The following is a 22,514-nucleotide window of genomic DNA, read 5'->3' on the forward strand; positions in this document are numbered from 1 at the left end:
TCTGGAGCCTGTGCTCCGCAACAAGAGAGGCCGCGATAGTGAGAGGCCTGCGCACCGCGATGAAGAGTGGTACCCACTTGCCACAACTAGAGAAAGCCCTCACACAGAAACAAAGACCCAACACAGCCATAAATAAATAAAAAATAAATAAATAAATAAAAATTTTTTTAAAATTTAAAAAAAAAGTTTAAAAAAAAAAAAATTATCATGGTGGAACCAAAGAAAGAAAGGTGCTGCCTTTCAAAGTTATAGTCTTGCCACCTCCTAGAAGGAAGGCAGACCTTCTACTAAGTGGGGAGCTGCTCTTTTTTTAAGAAGTCACTTTAATGAGCCTTTGATTATACATCCTGTTCTATTTATATGGATGCCTTTGAGTCAAAGAGAGGCCTAAAATGGTTTTGCGTGATTTTTTTGAAAATTTCGGTGTCCTTTGAGTTAGCCTAAGGGCTCACCATTGGGGGAAGGGATGTAATAGCAGGCAGAGGCTTGGGGAAGAAAGGTGATGAGAAAGGAGCCCTGATTTGTGACGGATCTGGAGTCACCATCTTGGATAGTGGGCATCCAAGCCCTCGTGAAGGGCTAAGACAACCAACTTTATTAACATTCATATCAGATATCCAATTTTAAGTTGTTTCCTGTCCTCTGTTGTAATCCTTCAAAGTCTGTTCCACACAAGATTGTTGGGTTTGCCTTGGGGAATAAAAGGAGGCTGACCTGCCCTTGGGGGCAGTGTTACGGGTGAGAGGAGCATGGGCTGAAATCAGATATGACTTGGGGGAAACCAGGAACAAGGGTTTAGGGCTGGCAGGTAGAGGCAAGCTCCTTGTCGAAATCCTGAGAAATACTGGAGAGGCATTGGATTCCCCATAGTTATGGAAGGTAAAGACTTGAATTATTTTATCTGACTATTAGACAGAAGATAATACCCAAAGCTTGTAGACCTGGGGTCACTTGGGTTATATTAGTTATGAGAATCCTTCTTTTTGAATAGCAGACAAGCTAAAACCTTCAGGGAAGATATCAAGTCTCTCAACAGACTTTCATAAACACTGTTGCTTGGACACCGTCCACTGAAAATTTAACTTGCATAGTAATTTTCTCATGTTTTGCTACTTTCCTCTGACACAACACAGATACATAGCGGTGTTCAGAGACAACAGCTCCACTTTTGCACATGCACCGAGTACTTCTATTATTATAGCTGCAGGGTGATCTGAAACGTCCGAGATAGGGCAACAGATGAGGGGAGTGTGTCAGAATGTATGAAACCGACTCAAGGTCCTGAAGGAGGATGGCTGAGTGTGTGTCACAGAATCAGTGCCTGAACTTGGGTTGCATGTGTGTTGATGAATACATCTTAGGATGCCAATGTGGTGAGTGGGACTTAGCAGCAAGAGTGTTTAAGCAGGGGTGATATTTTTTGTCTGGAGGGTAAGGTGCCTTGTGCATCCAGGAACTTCTGTTTGTGAGAAGCAGGACTCCAGGCAATGAGGAAGAGTATGGTAAACATGCCCTGAACCTAGGGAAAGATGCCTGGCTAGAACAATGTGTTCACTGAAATGAATCTAAGATAATGAACCTCTAGTACATGCTGCTTACCATTGCCACAGACTCCTGAGGCAGAGGGACAGAGGAAACGTACTTTATTTCTAACCTAGACTTTGGCCCCATGTCCTTGTCTGGTGTCATGCCTGAGGCACTGGAATGGGTCATATGTGAACTGTAAAGACATTTTTCTCCTGTAATTCAAGACCTAAAGTCATGGCTCTTTGGCCTCTTCCCACTGGTTTCTACTCTCACCTCTCTCTTAGTGAGGGTGCACCCAAAACAATGAACCCAAGAGAAAGAGAATATTGGCCAATTTCATGCCCACATCATCTCCTCCTGTCCAAAGTTCACTGTCCAGAGCAGAGATCCAACTGTCCTAAGACTCTGTGATTTCAGAACTCTTCCTCTTGGAAATGGCAGAGAGATGAGAGTTTTGGGGAAGCCACCTAGAGGGGAGTAGGAGGCTTTGAGCTACTTGTAGAGGTGAGAGGCCGTCACAAATATTATGTTAGGGTGGAGACTCACATCAGTGGGCTGTGCTTCAGAGCAGGGCACCCGTCCCCATGGAAATAACGGGATAAGGGGGGAACAATGACCGCGAGGATGAGGCTAAGGTTAGAGGTTTGGTGGACACAGAATGCTCACCTCGTTCCCATCAGCTCCCAAGACTAATTCTAAACTAGCACCAAACATGCCCATTGGTTGGGATGGGGCTTCTGATTTGCTGCCTGGCTTGGTTAGGGCTGAATTGGGGCCAGAATGGGTCTGGGATGGTAATGAAAAGAGATCAAGTCTTTCAGGTCATGAGGCTGGGACAGGAGGGAGGGATAAAAGAATCATCCATTAGATACTATGGGCTCTGTGTTTCTTGACCATGGAGACCCACATTAGTCCTCTTTAAGCTTTCCTGCTCAGGCAGGATTGGGACAAGAAATTCATCTGTAGCAATTCTGCAATGACATCTCTGATATACCTGGGAGAGGGTCATATTTTCATACAGCAGCAGGAAATTGTCAGATGAAATGCTCATTGCAGACTCAGCCATGTCTTTGGTTAGTTGTCACCTAGCTATTCTGATATATTGTTTGAACATATTGGTTTCTTGGCTAGATTTATTGCATTTAATACACTTAACAATATGTACAAATCAGTGCAGCACTGATTCAAACAATAAGAAGGGACGCCAGGACCAATTGGATAGATGCCACACCCAATCAGAAGGGATGCCATGACCCATCAAAACTGATAGCACCACACCTGTGTAGACCAGCCGAGGGGCAGCCCAGTTCCCAGGAGAGCTTGGAATAATTCATTCCAACAGGAGCCTTCTGCGAGTGAGAATTTCAAGAAAGTATGAGAGGCTTGTCGAGTTTGTAGTTCTTTAAATTCTTGCAAGAGGTGCCTTGAGGCAAGGCTGGTCTTCTTAGCACATTGCAGGGCAAATGCAGTGAAACTTCGGGAGGGTAAAGTGGCAACCAGATCTTGGCCACTGGCCACCACTCTTCTGCTGAGAACTTTCAAGCAAATGTGCGTGGGGGACGGAGGCAGAAAGATACACGCCAAGTTTAGCTTGAATTCCGTGGAGACCGATATGCACACTCAGGCACATGTGCTGATGTTCACGTGTGGGAGCTCACACGGCACTCCTTGCTGGCTCGGACTGTTGTGGTTCAGGGGAGCTGGGCCCAGGCAGAGCCAGCGGTTGGCAAAGGCATTGTTCATTGTATTGTGAGTGACATGAAATCCACGTTTGCCAGCCAGCCCACATAGCTGTGGCGATGTGAGAGGCTCGCTTTAGATCACGCATTCCACTGCCGTGCATGGATTAATATGGCTTTGAAAGGGCTTTTATTTCTTTCTTTCAAATTTAATATGAGAGTATATGAGGAAGAACATGGTAGCAATTAGCTGCTGCCATGAATTTTATGAGCAGTTTGCAAGAAACCACATTAATGACTCCACGGGTAGGGCTGAGATCAATTTTGCTATGTTATTTTTTCTCTTTTTCCCCCTTCCCCTCTTAAAAGGCCAGTCCAAAGCTCCAGGATGGTATCAGGTGGGTGGTCCTAATGGTGAAGTTTCTTTCTTTCAAGACAGGTAGCCTGGCTCATCCTGACCTTGGATCCGGCACAGAGCCTGTCAGGTGGGTCTAGCCTTGTTCTGGAACCTGGAGCAGCCATAAGGATGGGAAATAGTCTCGCCTTGGTTCTGACAGGTGGAGAAAAATCCTTGCAAGAAGTGTCCTCAGTGAAGCTGCTACCAAAGAGAAATCAAATATCCTGCATGTTTCTCAATTTCAGCAAAGGGAATCAGAATAAAACATGGGTATTAGCTAGGAAAAAAAAATGGAAGCGAACAGTCTTTATAAATTCTCAGGAAGCGTGGCAATGGTTTAAAAATATTTTACCTGAAGCCAAGGGAAAGGGTTGGTATTGGATAAAGGGACTGTATGCAGGAAGCCAGCCTCTGCATAGCTTTTTGGGACCATGTGATGAAGCCAACTGTGGTCTGTGTTCAAAAACTATCTGGATTCTTGAAAGAAACGAAAATAAGTGTGTTGCCAATTTACAAACCTTGATCTAGTCATGAAAGGAAAACCTGTAAACATAAAACAAGTGAGATAGAGTCCCAGCCATGGTAGCGAAGCAGCTGGCAGGAGAGGTAAATAAAAAAACCAAACCCAACAACAACAAACATAACAAAAAGCAAGAAATGCCTTAGGCTACTTGAGGAGAAATCGATATGAAGGTGGTGAGAACAGAGCTTTGACTTCTGATTCTTTTCTAGGACAGGAGAAGTTAGCAATGGAGAGCTCTGGGAAAAGCAGAGCCGAGATGGAAAACTGAGGCTTCTTCTGAGATTAAGAAGAGATGGATATATGTCCAGGAGTGGAATTGCTGGATCATATGGTAATCCTATTTTTAGTTTTCTGAGGAACCTCCATACTGTTTTCCACAGTGGCTGCACCAACTTACTTTCCCACCAACAGTGTAGGAGGGTTCCCTTTTCCATGTGGACAGAACTATAATTCAAAAAGATGCATGCACCCCTATGTTCAGAGCAGCACCCTTCACAACAGTGAAGACATGGAAACAACCGAAATGTCCATCGACAGATGAACGGATAAAGATGTGGTACATATATACAATGGAATACCACTCAGCCATAAGAAAGAATGAAATAATGCCTTTTGCAGCTACATGGATGGACCTAGAGATTATCATACTAAGTTAAGTAAGTCAGACAGAGAAAGACAAATACTATATGATATCATTTATATGTGGAATCTAAAGTATGACACAAATGAACCTATCTATGAAACAGAAACAGAATCACGGATATAGAGAATAGACTGGTGGTTACCAAGGGGCAGGGGGTTGGGGGAGGGATGGATTGGGAGTTTGGGGTTAGCAGATGCAAACTATTATATATAGGATGGATAAACAACAAGGTCCTACTGTATAGCACAGAGAACTATATTCAATATCCTATGATAAACCATAATGGAAAAGAATATAAAAAAGAATGTATGTGTATGTATAACTGAATCACTTTGCTGTACAGCAGTGATTAACACAACATTTTAAATCAAAACTAGACTTCAGTTTAAAAAAAGAAAAAGAAAAGATGGGCCACCTGTGGGTGAGAGAGGGAATCACAGCTGCCTCTGGAGAAAAAGCATATGCACCATACTTCACGTTAGCTGAACTGAGAATTGTGGTTTAATGTCCAGAAAGCCTTTGGGCTTTTCACTCAAGCAGAGATTCAGGATGACCATAAAGGAGGATCTGATTAACACAGATCAGATCTGTGTATTTTCCCTTAAAATATACAAAATGATAGTGGTTTGTTCACTTTGCTTCATCTCAAATGTTTTCATGAAGCAGCATCTTTTTGACCGATAGCAAGTAGAAAAGTCATGATGCTACATCTACAGCGGCTTGAATCTCTGACTCACTTGAATGCTGGGCACATCTGATACTTGGCAGTTTGTTTGGATGATGGAAACAATACCATCAAGTATCATCTGCTAGAAACATGATTAAATGGCCTGTTTCCTGACATTTCCTGATGAAAACATTGTATTTTAGCTCAGACATGAATATTTCAATAATACAGAACTAGACTGTTAGTAAACTTGGCTCAGTGAAAACATTCCCCATTTAAAGATTTTTTTGATTTGGGTTCAGCTTTTTTTAGAATGGGCCACCTTATAAAATTTCTGATGCCTTAGCGAAATATTGTCAGATTGGAAAGAGGCTATGACAAACATGTGTGAAGGAGTTTAAATAGCATCATTGGTTTAAAACATAGTGTGATTTAAATGTAAATGTAATTTAAACTACAAACAATGGTGAAATGACTCTCCATCTCCTCTCAAATAAAGCAAATCAAACACAAGGTCAGTGTTAATAGAAAAAAGAACTTGTGCCGGGTATGTGAGTTCTCACTGTATTTTGTTTTTTAAACCATGCATGTATGTTATATAAATTCTTTTTGCTATTTTTCACAATAAAAGAGTTTACAAAAGTAACTTGTTGGAACTGTGAGCTTAACCTCCCTCCTATACATGCATGTACACAGGCACACATTTAGTTAGTGTACACATGCACACATTTAGTTAGTGTACACACACACACATTTAGTTAGTATGAGTCAAATCCTCACAAAATTTCTAGATTTGAGTGACACAGAGAGTCAGGAAAATAATGAGAGGAACCAGCACGATGACGGAACTCTGAAGCCTTTGGCATCCATTGTGTAACCTAGAGAAGACAAGGACCTGGTTGATTTAATAATGGTCTCCCAGCTTATGCAGGGTTTTTATGCGGAAGATGGTGTCCAGCTGTTTTTCATTTCTAGTGAAGACAGAAAAAAAAAAAAACAAAAACTGGAGGAGCTGGAATTGCATCAGGGGAGATTAGGTTGGAGATGAAGGAGCAGGTCCTGGTTGAAGGGTTGTGAGACATTGGAACGAACAACCAAGGAAGATTATGAAATCCCCATCTCTGGAATTCTTAAATGAATGTGATCTGCGTGAATCAGCGCGGTGGATTGGTTTAGATATCTGCCTGGGATGGCTGAGCCGACCGTTTCCGTGGGCCAAGTCCCCCTGGGGCGCCCTGACTCTGCTGCACTGAGTGTATTGCACGTGGCAGGGAACCCAGTACGTGGAGCCAGAAGCCTGCTGCCTCGTGGCGAAGCTGCTGGTCTGTGTGCTGGGTAAGCTGACACTTCACGATCCTGTAGACTCGAACGGCTCCAGGGGCATTTAGGATCGTTCTGACTGCCAACTGCCACCTTGAAATAGGAAAAGTATTTTAAACAAACCCTCCAGGACATGCAGGCTGAGGGTGTATTTGCAATGCTCAGAATACACGGTCACCGGACACCTCGGAGAGGCAACTGAAAACTATTAGCGCAGCAGGAACCCCCGCGGAAAAGAGATGTGGGGAGCGGGAAGATCTGAACGTTAAACTTATCTCCTCTCTTTCTCTTTCTAAAACATTTTTTTGACATAGAAGCTAAATGTTCTTGATGACCAGATTTCTCTCTCTCTCTTTCATTTTTCTTTCTTGAGTTCTTTCAAGCTTTTTTTTTAAACATAAAAACAAAATATTGAAAATATGACAATTAGGTCTCATGGATGCTGAGAGGCAAACGCAGAGAATTTGAAGGAGGCAATTCAATTTTTTGTTAAAAAAATAAAAGCCCAGAGCTTTGCTTTCCTTATAAAAGGATACTTTTCCTTGTGTCTGTTTTAAATATATTTCTTAAGGTGATGAAACATCCCAGGGAACAGAGCTGTATGTGAAGAGATTTGTGTGGAAAGGAGGATTTTAAAGACTTTCTTTTTTTTTTCATCTTCCCGAGGCAGCCCAGCCTCGTACTTCAAAAGAGCTGAGCAGAACTTCTACCTAAGGGACAGCTTACCTCCCCCAGCGGGCTTGGTTTCCATACCATGGTTTTTCTGGAAATGTCCTCTTTCCATACGCTACCTCTGAGTCACGCCTCATTAAGAGTGATGATTATGATCTCCTCTGGACGTTCTGATACTGCTGAGAATCGGGAGGATATTTTGAGCCCTGGAATTCAGTCTCTGCCACATGTTTGGATTAACAACCAGTTAAACCTTGCTAAGGCAATATTTTTCTATGCAGTTAGTTTTTATACCAAACAAGGTTTGTAGTAACTGGATGCCCTACTTGAGCAAAACTGTTTACCAGAAGATAAATCACTCCTGGCATTAAGAAAACACAAGCCCAGGGATTCGCCAGCCCAGCCTCATCCCGTTCATTTCTCATAAACCTAGCCCCAGACATGTGCATTCTCATCTACGATGACTTATGCTTTGAATTGTGGTCTCTTTATTTCCATGCCCATTATAATGCTTACCTAAACATTTCCCTCTGTTTAGCTGCGGTGCTTCTGGTAATGACTTCTATTTGGCTGCTGGGAAGCATTTGCCAGCCTTCAGCAAGCCCTATGGAAAAAAAGAGAGAGAGAGAGAGAGAGAGAGAGGGAAGGCAGGAAGAAGGGAGGAAGGAAGGAGGGAGCAGGGAGGCGGAGAAGGAGGGAGGGAGGGAGAGGGAGAGAGAGAGAAAGATTGATTGAGGAAGGAAGGGGAGAAAGGGAAGGAGGGAGAGCAGAAAAGAAGCATAGTTTTTTCCTAAGAGGCCATAGAATAACAGAGAATTAGAACTTGAAGCGATTTCAGGCTTATCTAATTTCACCTCTGTGATTTGTAGATGAGATACATAGGAGCATGACTGGCTTTGGGTACCATAGGAGGCAGAAAGGTGGGATGTGAACACAGGTCTGCCAACTCCTGTTGACCTTTGCCCTGCGCTGAAATTTCTTCTCTCCTCCGGTAGTTTTCTTTTCCACCGGAGATCCTGAATGCCTAAATAAGAGGTTAGAAAAACAAGATACGGTTGGCCAGGTGCTCTTGGGAAGAAATAATGGAACTAAGCTGAAGTTGGCAGTCTTTCCATTATGGTAACCAAGAGAGTCAGCGGGTTCCAGGGTGCAGCCGCACGCTGCCGATATGGGACAGGGCCTCCTACGAATGTTCCTGTCCAAATTCTGGCAGTCACTTAACACCAGTCAAAGCTATGTTGGAAGAAGCTGTTAGTTATGCAAATGTCAGGGAAAAACAGGAAAATGATCCAAACATATGAGTTGGTCAGATTTTGAGGATTTTGTTGAAATTCTTATAAAAAATGGAAGAACATCCATTCCTTGAGTAATGATTTGTTTATTCTATTGACCTCAAGTCAGAGCTAGTAGCTCTAATCACTTGGAGTAAATCTACTTGGCTTTCTACCCCTAGGAAGGCCCGATCCTAGTCAAGTCTGTTCATAAAGCATAAATGCCATACAAAGGAAAAGGCGCCCCCAAAATAATCCAAAAGATTTAGAATGAGCTCCCTCATCATTTCTTCAATCTGACTTTCGCATATTGGAATATTTTTGGAGAATTTGCTACTCGTGTATTTTCGACAATAGGTGCAAACTCATGGGTTTTGAGAATCCAAAAATGAGTTGTTGAGCATGTGAAGATTTAGCCATTAATGAAATAATTTTTTTTTTTCTTCCAAGTAGACTTTTTCCTTTGCTTTAACTGAGTACTGTCATCTGTCAGAGAGACGGGTCATGAATGTAACTTCAAGGGAGTTCCCCTGGTTCACTTGTTTCAATGAAAAAGCCATATACATGGAACCACACTGAACTTGGATTCTAGCGTTGAAACCACTTCTTTAGGCCTAATTTGCATAGGCTACAAATAGCTTGAGAGCTGGGGCAAGATTTTTGAACCGACCACATTATCCAGCACCTTTCTTTGCAAATACAGTGGATGAAGGAACCCGTAAATGAATGAAGGCCAGGATGGATCATTTCATAGCACAATGTGATTTAGATATTCCTATGCACATAACTGTACAGCAGTGATTACTGGGTCCTTGCTGTGTGTAACGCTCTGTGAGAGGCACAGAGTGAGACAAACAGATGCATATAATAGCAGATGGTTTCTGCCCTCAGGGAGCTTACACACTACACAGGGCAGAGCCCCAATTCTCAACCTGTCCCTCTTGGTGACATTGCGGATCAGGTCAGCTGTGGGGGTCACCATCATCCCCAGGGGTCCCCCACCACTCATAAGAGGTCTGGCTTCGTCTCTCTTCTCTCTGCAGGTTTTCCTCCATCCCCTCTCTCTCCCTTCCTACCCACTTCTGATGTCAAGGCACCTGGCTGGAGGACCAGTGCTGATGGGTGGGATTCTTCATGTATTTGACAGTTACTGAATATTATTAGGGGAAACCCATATAAAATTACAGTTTGTGTAGGTCAGAAACAGTCAGTTATCAATAAGTTCATAGGATTAAATCAAATATTTAGCACATTTGTATGAAGTGGATAATCCATGAGCTTTGGAGGTGTTTTAGATTTTTCCAAGAAGTCTGTTTTCTAGGACCCTCCCTCAGCCAGACAGGCCCAGTGTCAGTGGCGAAGGGTTTGGAGTGCACTGTCCTTCTAGGAGGGGAGAGTTGATGAGGTTATGTTCATTCCAGCTGAGGTACCCTGAGCTGGAGGGATGCCTTTGGTGTGAAGAGTATTTTGAAAACTCTTGTTTGGTTGCCAAAATAATCTGATTTGGATAATTACATCATCAAAATTTAAAAGTAAGTACAACTATATGAAAAGGTCTGAGAGCTCAAAATGGTGTGACTTAGTGAGCCCCTGTTTTTCCTGTAATCCCTCCTGTTTCATTCATAGTGCTGGCTTGAAAACCTACTGACTTCATTTGGGTCTGAAAACATCCAATTTAAAAAATAACTCAGATATTACCATTCTTGCTTTAAAGATGAAGAAGCTGAGATGGTGACTATAGTTAATAATATTGTATTGCATATTTGAAAGTTGCTTAGAGAGTAGATCTTAAAATCTCTCATCACCAGAGAAAATTTTTCGTTACTATGTATGGTGATGGATGTTAACGCGACATATTGTGAGGACCATTTTACAGCATATACAAATATTGAATCATTATGTTGTATACCTGAAACTAATAGAAAGTTGTATGTCAATTATACTTCAGTAAAAACAAAAAATTACTTTGTCAAAAAATGCATAAAAAAAATAACTCAGGTAATACATGATCATGTAGATATTAAACGGAAGAAAAAAAAAAGAAGAGGAGGAACAGGTGTAGGGGGAGAAGGAAAAGAAAAAACATTAAACCTCTGTGAACACAGCCTAGAGAGAGCTGAGTTTCTTGTTTCGGTGAAGCTGCTTCTAGACTTTTTTCCAAACAGGTTATGTTTTGAAAATGCAAATATTCTAGGGAGGTGGAGGGGAAACTATTAATCACTTATAACTTACTGCAGATTAATGATAGCAAACGCTTCCAGAACTGAAAGTGTCTTGAAAAATATTTCAGACCAATCCCCAACCAGGGGTGATTTTAGCCCCCAGAGGACGTTTGGTGTGTCTGAAAACATGTTTGGCTGTCCCAGCTCAGGGCTGCTCCTGGCATCTAGAGAGCAGAGGCCAAGGATGTTTCTAACCATCCTATAATGCACAGGACAGACCTCAACAACAAAGAAGAATTAGCCCCAGATGTCAATAGTGTCAGTAGGTGAAAAAGCCTGTTTTTGACCAGTTCCCTTACTTTCAGAGTAAGGAGTCCAGAGTTGGAAGATCATTTACACAAAGTCACTTGGCCAATAGCAGGAGAGGGATGAGAACCCTTGCCTCCTGATTCTGAGTCCAGGTCTCTTTTCACTGCACTGGAATGAAAGGCTTTTCTCCCAGTATCTTGTTGAGACCAGCAATGTGAGTTGAGGAAGTAGAAATCTTGATAGCTAATGGGGGACTCAGGACAATATGAGGGGATAATTCCAAAACAGAGGTCTGGGAGGAGAGGCAGATCCAGTTAGTGGGAGGTGAGAGCCTGCAAACAGCAGAAATGGAATAGCCACAGAGCACAGAGGAGGTGATGGAAACCAGTTCTAGAAAAGGCACAAAAAGAGCAGTGGGGATAGATACCCCCCAAATATTGCTTGCTTGGCAGTTTTGTATGGATATTTTTAGGGTGACTAACTTGTCCCTGTTTGCTTAGGACTGTCCTGGTTTAAAATCTAAAAATCCCATGTTCTGGGAACCCCCTCCATTCTGGGCAAACCAGGAAGGTCAGTCACTCTATTTCCTATTCCCTCACATGAAAAGACCTGATGAAAGTGATTCTGCCACATTGCATATTAGTTTGGTGAATTGGAGAAATTTGGTGAAGGGTACCTGGGACCTCTCTGTACATTTTTGCAACTTCCTGTGACTATACAAGTATTTCAAAATACAAATTTCAAAATAGATTATTAAATGTGATATGAATGAATAACTAACCCCTCAACTGAAACTTCAGGGCGATTTCAGGGCCAGATGGAACACCCAGGGTTGAAAGTTCTCTCTGAGTGTCATAGGTACCACACCACCGCTGTGGGCAATGACTTCATGGGGTATGTGGAAAGAGCAGTGAGGGTGACTTTTGGTCACAGTACAGATGGTGTGGTCGGCATTTAGGCATTGTCGCTTTATCTTGAAGTAGTCCAGATCTCCTTGTGATGCAAATAGTGTCGTTTGGGGAATAAGCAAGGGACAATGATTTATAAGAGAGAAAAATCACAGAAGCTTCCACTGAGATAGTTTTTCGTTCTTTCATTCATTCTGGTACCAAACCCTCTGCTAAGTGATAAAAGTTGAATTGGGAGCTCTTCTCACCCCTGCAAGGGGTTTTGGTTTGGGGGCCAAAAGAAAGGCCTTGAGCAAAAAGGGCCCAGGTTGGCTTTAACAGTGTAAATTTTACTTTTTTCATAAGAAGAATGGAACGTTAGTTGAATACCTTCTGTGTCCAAGTCATTGCAGTTGTAAGTTAGATAGCCCAGCATCTGTGTCTTCAAGCAGATAAAACAACTGCACTTTACAGAGGCCCTGGGGTTTTCAGTTTATAGACATCTTTAAAAACATGTTTTAATTTAATGAAACTTCCATTTTTTAAAGGGGGACATCCACAAGTTGAAACACATCAAGTAAAAAATCTCCCTGACGGGCTTGAGAGCCTGAGCGTGGGGCAGAAATATTTGACTGGAAGACTTCCCAATCCACTCCAAATTTCTTAGCTTTTTGGGTTAAATCCTGGAGAAATTGTGTCTAACTTTCCACTGGAGGTGGAAGGCATACAACTCCTCCGCATAACCAGGGAATGTACTATTCCACAGGGTTTGATTTTAGCCTTGCTCCCGACTCTTAGAAGTGTCCTGTCCTATTTGCTTGAGGACTGTAATTGCATTCTCAGGGTTAGAGGGCCTTTCATCTTCCTGTTACGGGTCATCCTTCCTGAGAGCAGGAACTCTTTTTAGCTTCAAATGAATGCTACTGTATGCTTTACCAAAAGCAGAAGGAAAGTACAGCGGGCAGTAGGCCATAGCAAGCGGGTCAGGAGAGAAACGGAGTCAGGAAACAGATGGTAATGGGGGAAAGGAGGAAGGAAAGCATAAATATGCTAAAACAGGAAGTGGAAGGAGGGGAGGCAAGCCTTGCTCTCTTCTTTTTGTTGAGAATTGCCCATGGTCAGAAAGTCAGAGCTGCCATCTTGTTTTAAGATGAGCCCCCTCTAGCATTTTGTCTTTAGTCTTTAGCAAAGAAGATAGAGCTGGAAGAATCACTGGGGGAAGCTTTTAAAAAATACCTGCTCCCAAGTCCCACCTCCAGAGATTCTGAGACCACTGGTCCTAAATAGGATTCAAGCATTGGTACATCCTTGACGCTCCCCAGGTGAAAGTCATAGTTGAGAACCACTAGCAACCCCCCCCCTAATTATTATGGATGGAGAAATCAAGTCTCAGAGATGTTAGGCAACTGATAGAGGTCCACACAGCTAGACCCAGAGGTGGATCTAGCACTCAGGTCTCCTGCTCCCCGTGGAAAAATGTTCTAATAATGCAAGTTGAATCCCTCACACATCAAGGCCAAGGCCAGGCATGCTACAGATGTCAGAGAAGTACTTCTTTCCCTAATAGACTTCTTTTTTTAAAAAACACCTGACATGGGGCCTGTCACATAGCAGCACTTAATAAATATTTGCTGAATGAAGGCGCATGGCACGTGGGATTTTCCTCCCCACTTCCACCAGAAGCATTACAATAACACGTTCAAAGGTGCTAAAGCGAAATGGAAACGACTTTCACATTCAGTCCCTTTCTTCCTGACCACTGGTTACCTTTTTGTGACTCAACCTACAAGCCTGTGATTGAGTGGATGATGGAATTCAAGGGGATTTCCATTCAAGTAATGAAGGAGCTGTTGGGTTTTCAGCTTCAAATTCTTTCCCTTGTTAGAGAAAGTGAAACATTATCTTGAGTACTTAAATCCTGCTGAATGGTTTTTCAATAGAAGTGATTGAACAAAAAACCATTTTTTTAAAATAATTTTTGGAGGAATTTGTTCCATTCTGTCTTGTGTTTCACTCTAAACAATTTTTTTTAGCAAAAATTATTCTCCGTGCCATAAATGTGTGGTGAGTGCCTCCCAGCCATGTTTCCACACAGAACACAGGTCTTTGCCAATTGTTTTTTGTGTGTGTAGAGCCCCACGGATGATGGCCCAGAACTGAAACCCTATCTAATGCTACTAATGTCTTGGATTGAGAAAGGTCTTAAAATCACCTTTGGTGGTTTAGAAAGAAGTCTCTAAAATCAACCCAGGATCTCCGGTTTCTCTTCTTTACTAGGATTGTTGATGACGTGAGACAAAGCCTTCTTCGTATTGGACTGGAAACTTTTGAAGGCAAGGATCAGGTCTGTTTTCTACCTTCATATCCTTCACACGTGGTATGTCCTCTAAACCATTCATTCTCCACAGAGGTGATAATGCCCCCAAGGGGTGAAAGTGATTCTTGGGGGAGGGCAATGAAAATGTCTTAGAAATGGTTTATGGCCCTTCAATGGGCCACAGTACATAAAGAGATATACAGTGTTTCGGTGGTATTAAAGTTTCATGGGGAGATTGGGCAAAAGTCTTCTAAAAAGGCTCCTTAAGGGGAGTCATCATGAGAAAGAGGTTGGGAAACCCTGTTGTAAACATATTTACTGACTGAATGAATGAATGTGATGTCGTGCTGGAGACAACGAATATTCCTGGAAAATTGCTAAGAGACAGTGTTTCATGGGTCTGTTTTCTAAAGCTGGACGACTAACCTGGGCAAAGACTCCTGTGTGCAGAGATTTCGCCGAAGGCCATGACATTTCGACTTCCACTGGACCTGTTCTCTACGTTTCTCAACGTCATTTTGATTTGAGATTCGAAGTTAAACCACGGGCACCAGGGATGACTCCTTGGCCTTTTGCTTGTTTGAGTGTAAAAATAGGAGAGTTGGATCCGTGGGAATCACCTGAAGGTCATAAAGCTGGGTGGCATGAGAGTAGCAGTGGCAAGGAACAAAGCAAAGCAATTTAATAGGGTCGGATCCACCAACTTTCACTTACAGAGCATCTGTTCAGCTGTGTGTTACCTCCACTATGGCTCCACCACTTACCAGATTCTATTAAGACGTGAATCTCAGTTTCCTCATCTCTAAAATGGGGACAAGATGGGTACCATAGCCACATCATAGGGTTCTTGTTGGTATCAAATGGGACCATAGGTATGGACAAACATTCTAAACTGCAAATTATTAATTTTAGGGTGCTATTATTATCCTGATGATTGAAATATTATTAGGAATAGATTCTGTATGAAGAAGCAAGGGAATATTTGAAGGAATAAGATTTTCCCATGCCCAGGGCAGTTAGTGGGCCCTGGGAGACCCCACGTGGCCCTACTTGAATGCAAGGGGGGCTGGGAAATGAGACCTCTGATAGAGCAGTGACCACCCAGAAATGATGGGGGCACAAGGAGGACGGATAACAGGCTCTGCCACAAGAGACAACAATGTACCTAAATATTAGTCTTCCCTAGTGCAAGGGCATCCAGGAAGTTAAACCATTATAGGATGGTCCCCTAGAAAGCATTCCCAGTTCCGAATCTTGCCACCCCCTGACCCTCCCCATCTCTGTCCTTGGGTCTCTCTGCCTCTTTGCAAGAGCACCTTCTTCTTTTCCACTTTCACCATGTAAATTCCTAGGTTTGAGGAAGTGCCGCTCCACCTAATAGGAGTTTCTCTCACCAAAGAATCCAGCTCTTACCCTCCAGGAGTTTTCCCCTAAATTGGAGTTCTTCAGTCTGGAATAATCTGCCATCTTTGGTGGTTCCTGAGGGGAGACTAGGACAGTAAAACATTCCATGGTGGTCTTTGACATCCCGAGACCTTCAGACGTATCTATGGGGTGGGGGTATGGGCACAATCGATCTGGTCCCCACAGAGCTTTCCAGGTTCAAGATAAGGAGCAGTTACGCTTTCTTATTTTTCCAGGATTCTAAAGTACATATTATTGGAAGAGGCACACACACACACACTGTACACACACACACATCTTCTGAGGATGAAGATGAATTTTCAGAGAAATTCTGATTTCAACCGATGAAGAAGGGCAGAAACACTTTCTTAATCACCCCACATTTGGTGGACTGCTTCTCTCATAGTAGAATTAATGATTCAAGTATTAACACAGAGAAGTGTTGGTTGATTTTTTCCATTCTTCTTTGACTTTTAAAAGTACTCTAAAACCTTCTGAGAAATGTGAAGCATTGGAATTACCATTTGCAATCGTCTAGTTCAATTCCTAGACAAATGCCCCCCCTTTGCCCAATCCCTGTAGGGGGTGGGAATAGTTTCATTCTTCCACTTCAGACGTCCTTCCACTATGCTTCATCCTGTCATGCTTATTCGTGCCTCAGTACCTTTGCCTATCCCGTTCCCCTGACTAGGAATGCCCTTGAATAATTTTTTTTTTTCACTTTTCAATACACAACCTAAGTCTTACTCTCTCTGTAAAACTCTCCCTGGGTTCTCGGGCCCATGCCGTCCTGTTTCTCTGACCTTCCATTATATTCCACAAAGTTGAAAAAAATAATCATTCTATGTATTGTTTTCTCTGTTGCCAATGTTGTATTTGCAGAAACACATTGTAAGTGCTTTAGGCACATTTATTGGCTGAAGGAATGTTAGTGAATGGCTAGAAGTAAGAATCCTGGGTGATTTTTTTTTAATTAATTAATTTATTTATTTTTGGCTGTGTTGGGTCTTCATTGTTGCCCACTGGCTTTCTCTAGTTGTGGCGAGTGGGGGCTACTCTTTGTTGTGGTGCGCAGGCTTCTCATTGCAGTGGCTTCTTTTGTTGTGGAGCACCGGCTCTAGGCGCGCGGGCTTCAGTAGTTGTGGCACACGGGCTCAGTAGTTATGGCTCGCAGGCTTAGTTGCTCCGCGGCATGTGGGATCTTCCCGGACTAGGGATCGAACCTGTGTCCCCTGCATTGGCAGGCAGATTCTTAACCACTGCGCCACCAGGGAAGTCCCAATCCTGGGTGACTGATGAGAGATGGTTTTCTTAAAACTCCTTGGGAGCAAGGAAATGATCATATGGTTTCATTATTCTCACTAGTTGGGCAACCTTAAGCAACTTACTTAACTTCTGAAAGTTTCAGTTTATCGGTGTATAAAACAGGTAATGATGACCACTTTACCCATTTTTCAGAAGAATCAGAAATAAGATACGAAAAGCAGCAAGCTCAGTGCCTGGCACGTAGTAGGTGCTCAGTAAATAGTAAGTGCCATTGCTATTACTGTTGTTGTTGTTATTTTCCACAGTACCTGCTACAGTGGGGGGTATGTTGATTAGATCAGGGGGCAAGAAATCAATGGAGGGAAATAATTTGGAGGAGAAACAAGAAGACCCAGTAAGAGTGCCACATCTTAGCACCGTAGCCCAAGCCAGGCAGAAGTGAAAACTTTCTCACTGCATTTCTTGGACTGGTGTGCACTGCTGCACCCATACCTTAGCTCAGACTACGTGAGGAGTGTGATAAACCAGTACTCTGAATAGTGCCTTTCATGAGGTGGTTCAGATAAAAATCTTACCATTCAATTTTTTATTTACAACTTCGAAATTCTAGATCGGTTGACATTGGCTCAAACCTTGAAACCAACTGATGGGAAGGAAAATCTGTTATTGATTTACTGACTTTCTCTCTCTCTCTCTCTCTCTCTTTTTTTCCTCTGAGCACGGACTAAAATTCTCTCCAAAACAAGTATGGGGGCCTCACAGTCCTTGGGAACTGATGGGGGAGGCGTGGGATGGGAAGCATTTACATCTCATTGCTGGCTCCTAGGGGTATCCCCTCTTCAAACTTTCACTCTCTGGCAAACCAGGCTTCTTCCACATGCCCAGGGAAGCCCTTGCCCAGCAGAGAGTCCTATAAACAGGACTCAGCAAACTTGGATTCTGTTCTGGCCGGGATCTCTCTATAACCCCTTCCACCATGTATACACATTTTAGCAGATGCCTTCCCTGGACAGTCTCCTGCCTTTGCGATCACTTTCCAGAGGGGAGGGTCTAGAGGTGGAATATTCCAATCAAGTACGTAAAGTCACAAGGAGAAAGAAAGGTTTTTATCCAGCCCTATAGGGTTAAGCCTGATACAGGGCACAACAAAAGAATGATGGTAATTTTTTAAAATTAATTTTTATTGGAGTATAGTTGATTTACAATGTTGTTATTTTCAGGTGTACAGCAAAGTGAATCAGTTATACATATCCACATATCCACTCTTTTTTTAGATTCTTTTCCCATGCAGGTCATTACAGAGTATAGAGTAGAGTTCCCTGTGCTCTACAGTCGATCCTTATGAGTTATCTATTTTATATATAGTAGTGTATACATGTCAATCCCAATCTCCCAATTTACCCCTCCCCCTTCTTCCCTCTTGGTAACCATAAGTTTTTTTCCTACATCTGTGAGGAACGATGGTAATTGAATGAGTGCCAGATACCAAGCTAGGTACTCATGTATTCTCTTATTGATTGTTCATAGTGATCTTGGATAATGGAACTTATTACCCTGAATAAATTAGTCTCGGGCAGCCTAAGCGACTTGTGCAATATCATAAGGCTGGTAAGTAATGGGACCAAACAAAGCATTTCCCCCGGGCTTCCCCATCCCTTATAGGAAGGCGTTTCAGGGGCTCCCTGGACTCACTGGGGACTTACAGATCACAGTGGAGAATTGTGGTCAGTGAAGCTGATGATGGAACTCTGGCCCGAGTGGTGGAGCCCCGGGTCCTGCTCCTGCGTTGCCTGTCCTTTAAAAAATACCCTGCATCAGTCCCACTGTATTTTATTTGGTAAGTCGTTGCAGGACCAACCAGATTGAAGGGGAGGGAAAATGAACTCTCCTTCTCAACAGGGGAAGTGACAGTGATTGGGTGGTCATATCTAATCCACACTAGGTCTCCGGAACTACTGATGCCTGAGGGGTCTGGAGAGCTGAAGTTTTCCCTGGACTTCATCTCCCTGTTGTGCTTTGTGCTTTTCAAAATCCCTCGGCAAATATTCTTTCACTGGATTCTCTTTTCTAAACACAGCAGCTGGAGAGATTCTTTTCAGACTCGAGTCAGACTATGTCACTCCTCTGCTCCAAACCTTCCAGCGACTCCTGTCTCAATCAGAGTTCAAGTCAAAGGCCTTACAAAGCCCTACCCTGTCTGGTCCCGCTTCCCTGGGACCTCAGAGTGACCGCTCAGCTCACGCCCTCTGCTCCAGCCACTCTGGCCACATCATCTATGAACTGCAGACTCACACTTGCTCCAGGGCCTTTGCCCCTGCCATTCCCACCACCTGGAATGCCCTTCCCCCAAATATTCCCTGGACCCACTCCCTTACCTCCTTTGGGTCCAAGTCTCCCAATTGCAGCCTCTTAGAGATGCCCTCCCCAATTACTGCACAGCACTTCCCACCTCCCTTTTCTGCTTTATTTCTGCTTCCCCCAGTGGAGCTTCAGGGGCAGAGAGACTTTTGCCCATTTTGTTTATGACTGCATCCTCCCCTCCCCAGGGACTACAATGTGCCTGGCCCCCTGGCCCTTAGCGACGATCCACAAAGACTTAGAATGAAATATTGGATAAAAGCATGAATTCTCATAGCAATGATATTTCTTGGTCAGTGTAACTATTGTGTTCTCAGCTTTGCAGGTGAAGAAACAGAAGCCCAGGAGTTTCCGTGCCTGGTCTGAAGTCACGCACATAGTGGCACAGCCAGCTTTAGAACCCAGCTGCCATGCCTTGGGTCTTTTGGGCAACAGCTTGCTCGGTTCCCATGTGGCTGTTTTCATGCAGAGATGTGAATGGTTCAGGACAGGCCCGATCCACAGTCATACAGGCTTTTGCCACAGTGAGAAGAGGGTACCACACTGCTGTCATTTCCTGGACAGAGAAATATGCATCTCTGCCAGCTGGGTTCAGAGCAGTAGTAATTACAAAAGTCTGGAGGGAAGTGAGAAAAAGCATCAGGGACGTTTAACAACCCTCACTGACCTGCAAATTATTATTTACAGTAACACAGAGCATTTCCTCTGCGGAGGCAAAGACATAGACCCTATTATACATGTGCTTTTTTTTTTTTTTTTTTAATAAGCCTGAATCCCCATAGGGCTCTCTGGAAGCAGACAGAGAACAGAAAGGGTGACTGGGCAGGTTAGAATGGACTTACCCTTAGGAGACCAAAAGAATGAATGCTTGCTGTTTTTATTAAATTCCTCCCAGAAAGTCTATGAAGATGATATTAAATATTCATCAGGCATCTCCTGCTGGGTGGGCACACTGCTTGGAGATGGCAGATCTGGAGAAGTATGTTGGGATTGACTGCCAGGGATTGGGGGCGAGGAGTGGGGGGCTTTGATTCTGGTCTCTTCCAACCTTGTCCCTGGGGTATAGACCTTCCCTGGCCTGTGACTGCTCAAGCTGTAACACTTCCACTCACGGGGAGCTCGTTAACTACCACAGCCCTTTTGTCTTATGACACAGCCTCTGTTGAGCCAATGTCTGCCTCCTGTACATCCCCCCTCTCAGTTTTAGTTCTGTGCTCTGGAGTGACAGAGAATAAATCTACTATGTTAGTATCAAATAAGCACTCTTAACACACGACCAACAAGTTCTTATTGTCTCATTGGCTCTAAAAGGCAGAACGTGGCAACTAGCAGTTCTTGAAAGCAGGAGTTCCCTGACAATCCTCCAAGAGTGTGTGTGTGTGTGTGTGTGTGTGTGTGTGTGTGTGTGTGTGTGTGTGTTATGGGGTAAGGACCATACTTCTGGTGTGATGGCACTGAGCATGGCATTGGAGTCAAGCTGTCTGTGCTCCTGACTCTGTCACACAGCTGTGTAACTTGGGTGTAACACTTAGCCTCTCTGTGCCTCAGTTTCTCCATCTGTAAAATGGAAATAATAATAGTGACACTCTCACGGGGTTGTTGCGAGGATTAAATTAGCTAGTGCCTGTGAAGCATCAGCACAGTGCTTACGTAGCGCATAGTGTGCTTACCTGTGCACTTACCTGTGCGCTCTTATATGCTGTCCATCCAGCATCCTTCGGGAGGATGCTGTTTCTACCTGGTCATAAGGAAGAAGAAACCTGGGGGGCTGTTGGAATAGTCCTTGGTGCCTCCCCTTCAATGCTTCCCTGTTTCTCTCTCTCTTTTTTCTCCATTCATTCCTCCGTCCCTCCCCAGTGGTCTAGTCCCCAGAGACTGTACTCCCAGCTGGATAACTGCCCCTTCCAGTCGTAGCCGGAGACCCTCGCACTGTCACAGGGGATTGGAGAAATCCAAAATTCTTCAAGGTCCAAAGGAGTGAATCTGAGGGTGACATCTCAGTGTCATGAGTGAGAAAGGGGTATCTGGGGATAACTAAAAGTCTCCCCAGTACCCCTTCACATCACACGCCCATAAACTCACCTACTTGGAGTGTTGGTTGGATGTGTCAGTGGAATCACAGCTTCCTGCCAAATGTGTTCAACTTGACATCCTCAACCTCCCTAAGGTCAGGACAAGCCCTTCGATACAGCCAGGCCTGCACATTAGAATGAACTGATACATCACGTAACATGATAAGAAGAAAACATGATTGACAGGTGGTATTAATGTTCCAAATGTTGGACGGGTTAAAAAGAAATATAATTAAGGAGTTCTATTCAATGTCTTGTAATAACGTATAATGGAAAAGAATCTGAAAAAATATATATATTCTTTTCTAGTTCTTTATATGTATATAACTGAACTATTTTTCTGTACACCTGAAACTAACAAAATATTGTAAATCAACTATATTTCAATTAAAAAATAAGCTACAACAAAATAAGCTATATGTGGTACAACACAGGAAATAAAGCCAATATTTTATAATAACTACAAATGGCAGAGGATGATTTTTAAAGCGCTTTGTTTTTGCTGCAGCTCCATCTTCAGACACATTTAGTCAAACTGTTCTTCAAGGTCTTGGGGCCAGTGACAGCTCACAGGTCCACATGACCCCCAGGAAAACTGGCACGTCCCTCGGCCTCCAAAGTCCTAGGGTAACCCTGTCTTGTGCCCACCAGCCTCTTGTCTCCAGATAAGTTTTCCAGGGGTGAGACAGATGTCACCATGAGCTCCACAAATTCCCTGAGGTCAAGCCCTCTCCCCCGCTGAGGGATTGGAAACTCCACCCTCCCTGGCTGTGTGACTTTGAGCAAGTTACCTAACCTCTCTGTACCTTAGTTCCCCCAGCTCCAAAACGGAGTTAACAATAGAACCTACCTCAGAGGGTTGGAATGGGAGTTCAGGGAGTTAGTTTATACACGAAAAGCCCTTAGGACAGTGGTTCTCAGCTTCAGTACACCTGGAACCTTGTCAAAACACAGATTGCTGGATCCCTACCCTCACCCCAGAGTGTCCCTTTAGTTTGCATTTCTAACAGGTTCCCGGGTGATGCTGATTCTGTCCAACA

General features: G+C 43.5%; 1 long non-coding RNA gene across 1 annotated transcript in view; it reads right to left on the reverse strand.

Moving 5' to 3' along the window:
* Positions 1 to 19,507, reverse strand: part of LOC309608190 — a 37,587-nt gene extending 18,080 nt beyond the window's left edge. The window contains exon 1 of the long non-coding RNA XR_014232714.1: positions 218 to 19,507. This is a non-coding gene — a long non-coding RNA (uncharacterized lncRNA). The remainder of the gene's footprint in view (positions 1 to 217) is intronic.
* Positions 19,508 to 22,514: the final 3,007 nt, after the last annotated feature.

This window comes from Balaenoptera borealis (genome assembly GCF_965194805.1).
Source record: "Balaenoptera borealis genome assembly, chromosome: 12".
Lineage (NCBI taxonomy): Eukaryota > Metazoa > Chordata > Mammalia > Artiodactyla > Balaenopteridae > Balaenoptera > Balaenoptera borealis.